This window comes from Pteropus alecto, unplaced genomic scaffold (assembly GCF_000325575.1).
Source record: "Pteropus alecto unplaced genomic scaffold, ASM32557v1 scaffold25, whole genome shotgun sequence".
Classification (NCBI taxonomy): domain Eukaryota; kingdom Metazoa; phylum Chordata; class Mammalia; order Chiroptera; family Pteropodidae; genus Pteropus; species Pteropus alecto.
The window spans coordinates 1,460,311-1,463,948 of NW_006441955.1; the positions used below are offsets into that span (position 1 = coordinate 1,460,311).

Consider the following 3,638-nt stretch of genomic DNA (forward strand, 5'->3'; position numbering starts at 1 on the left):
GAAGACATTGTCCAAGGGACAAGTTTTTGGTAGTAGTTATGAATAATAGCATGTGATCCCTCCATGTGTACAGTACTTCACAGTGTTCAAAAGACCATTACTACACCCTCACACAAGCTCTATATGGTAAGCAGGCCATGGCTGGCTGGGTAGCTCACCATTCAGATGGAGAGATGGAGACCAGTGCCTTTTGTGTGTGGCTGTGGCTACTGCTTCCCTCTCATATCCCTGGAGATGAACACTTAGGGGCTATGCAAGTTAAGGGCCCTGAAACCCAGGCTTCACCAACTTCATGGTGAGCCTGCTTTTGAAAGTGTGTGTGTGTGTGTGTGTGTGTGTGTGTGTGTGTGTGTGTGTGTATGTGTGTGTGGTGTGTATGTGTGTGTATGCGTATGAAATAGGGGAGGTGACAGCATCAGCTGAAGTAGGGGTGGGGGAGGTGTGAGGATGATTTCTCTCCTCTGTTGGGTGGGCTCTGGCAGGCTGCTGCGCAGAGCAGGATGGGGGCAGTGGTGAACAGATCTGTAAGAATGTCACCAGCCTTCAGCCTACGGAAGAACAATAAGCTTATGTTTTGGTTGCTGGAAAGCAGCGCGCCAGCATCTGGCCTGGAACTGGGCTGCCTAGTTCATGTTCTGCTGCAATAAATCCCACCCAGAGCTGTCTCCACAAGGGCCAGCTCACTGGGGATGGAGAAGGCCAGGCAGGGCCAGGTCCTGTGCACTGGCGAGAACCCAGTGGGGTACCAGGGAGAAGCACCAGGGTCACCCTTCACCATGTTGGTTGTGGATACCCAGGGAACTTTTTGGGGTAGGTATGTGTATGTTAGAGTAAGACACACCAGGGGTACTTGAGAGAGGTGTGTAAGAGTGTGAGGCTATGTGTGTGTGAGAGGACATGCGTGGAACTGAGCATGAGTGAGTGTGAGATTGTGTGAGACCATGAGTGCACAGCATGGAACTGCAAGGCAATTTCGTGATTGTGTGTGTAAGTATGTGGGTGTAGTTGAGTGTGAGTGAGCTTGTGAGATGAATGTGAGCATGCGTGTGTAACTCTGTGTGGGGTATATGTGTGAGACTGTGTGTTGTATGTGCACAGCCAGGAGCAATGAGCAGGAGGCAGGTCTGGGAAAACAGACCTACCCTCTGGTGACCCGATTCTCCTTGGCAAGCAGTTTTCTGCAGACTTATTTGAAGTGGACAGTGGGCAGGTAGCGGGAAGATTGAGGGCTGGAAGTGAGGGTTGGAAGAGGGGCCAGCTCCAAACCCAGGTGCCTGTGTCAGGCTTCAATGGCCTCAGAGGTCCTCCTTCCTAGACCAATGCTCACCTCAGTCCACAGTCATGCCTGCGTGCTACCTCCCTGCCAGGAGCTCTGCCCGCTGTGCCTGCTGCCCCTATCCTGGGATGCTCCCCACTGTGTAGCTGGGCCCAGGGCGAAGGGGGCTCAGGAAAGCTTTGCCATGTGAGTGACTTTTTGATCTGGCAGCAGCCCTGGCTGTTGTCTGGGGCAGGGCCTTAAACCCCGATTTGCCTCTTACAGTGGAGGGGGGCAGACCAGTGTTCAGAACAAAACAAAACAAACAAAGCAAAACAAAACTTTAACTGGAGGACAGGAGACATGGACCAGAGGCCTGGCTCTGTCACAGACGTGCTATGTGACCTCGAGTAGGCCCCTTGCCCTCTCTAGCTGATGGGTGGATTAGAATGGATGTTCTATCATCTTAAACTCAGTGGACAGTGAGACCCATCTCATCCTCAACTTCCAGAGGCAAAACCCTGAGACCTAGTTGAGCAAAATTATCTCTCTAAACTTCAGGCACAGGTGCTGAGTAGGATCCAGTGTGGGGGCAGGCACACAGTAGGGCCTTAGGAAGTGCTTGATGAACTGGAGTGGGGATTCATGGCCTCTAGAGGAGGGCCATGGGTCTATGCTCCATTGGACTGGACTGGAGACAGACCTCACCCCAGGGAGGAGGGGAGGCAGGGCCTCCACTAGCCCTCAGGATATTTTTATGCAAGCTAGAGAAAGACGCCCCCTGTGGGTGGACACATCATAGCAATAATGGGACCCATAAAGGTTCTAGGAGCACCTGCCAGTTGCCAGGGAAGGCCCCGGGCACTTTCCATTAAACCCTCACACTGATCCCCTGCGTGGGAGGCATTACTAACCCCATTTACGGGATGAAGAAGCTGGGGCTCAGAGAGGGAGGCGGGTACTCCAGCAGAACACAGCGAGGAGCAGTGGCCGCTCGTCCTGCCCGCGTCCCGCTTTCATCAGCCCAGGGCTGACCTCTCTGGGTAGGTCAGAGGATTTTCACAGCACAGTTTCCTGAGAGAGGGGGATTAAGGCGAACCACTTGGGTTGGCCAGAGCCAGAGGCCAGGGGAGGCCTGGCGGAAACCCAAAACCTCCGCAGCTGTTCCCAGTTTGCCGCTGGCTGGACCACGTGGGGAGCGTAGTGAGGACAGCGGCGTGCACCACCTTGTCCTCTTTTGCGCGTCCCTCTCGTGTCCTTAGTCTCTGTGGCTCTCAGTATGTCTGTCTCTTTCTCTCCCTGTTACTTAATTTCATAAAATCAAGGAAATCGTCAAGGTCTTGTTGAGACCCCAAGCTTTCCGCTAGTCTGCACTGGACACTGCCCACCTTGCCGGTGCAGAGGTGGCTCTGCTTCCAGGAAGCGTGGCCACGAAGCTCAGGGCTCAGAGCTCAATGGCAGGACAGTAAAGCACTTGCACCAGAAGTCATGCCAAGGGCTTTGGAGACTCCACTGACTACTTGGCAGGCTCTGCTCCTCCATGCTCTAGACCTTCCTTTCCTGGGCATGTCCTCCACCTGCTTCCACCTCCCACTCCCCAAGTTCACAGCATGGGAATCTTCATGAGGGGCTCTACAGTAGAGTTCACCAGTTGCCACTTGTCTATCTTTAGACCAAGAAACTTCCTATTACCACTGGGAGAGGAAAGAGTCAGTTACATCCAAATTGGAGTGTTGTTTCTGTTATTTCCTTTAAAACCTTGGGCACAAATTTTAGCCTGTTTAAGTCTGAGTTTCTCCTTTTGGAAAATGGGGATAAAGGAGACAATAGTGGTCTATGCCATGCCACCCTGAACATGCGAGATCTCGTCTGATCTCAGAAGCTAAGCAGGGTGGGTCCTGATTAGTACTTGAATGGGAGACCACGTAGGAAGACCAGGTGCTGTAGGATGGGTGATGTGGGGGGCAGTGGGGGTTTGGCAAAAAGGAGATAATAGCGAACAATGGTTGTCAAACTTTAGTGTGCATCCCTGGGGAGTGGAGAGCCTTATTAAAATGGACTGCTGTGCCCCACCCCCAGAAATTCAAATCCAGCAGGTCTGAACTGGGTAAAGAATCTGCATTTCTAACGCCCTCCCAGGTGATGGCTGATTCTGCCTACCTGCAGGCAAAGTGGCACTGAATGGAATCGAGAGAACAAAATGGGCTGGCACTGTCATAGATGATGTTACGGTGTCACATGGCATGTGTCTGATGCTCTCACCTAGCTGCTCTCCTTGATCAGAACCCTGGTTTGTCTCTATCTTTCTGTCTCAGCCCACCTCACCTGGCTGGGCTCTGGGCAGCAAGCGCTCTTCCAGCCCCAGAGCCCTGCAGACTCAATA

The 3,638-nt window shown here is 52.8% G+C and overlaps 1 pseudogene; it reads left to right on the top strand.

Annotated features, from left to right (window-relative positions):
- Nucleotides 1-3,087: 3,087 nt before the first annotated feature.
- LOC112485992 lies at nt 3,088-3,205 on the top strand (annotated as a pseudogene).
- Nucleotides 3,206-3,638: the final 433 nt, after the last annotated feature.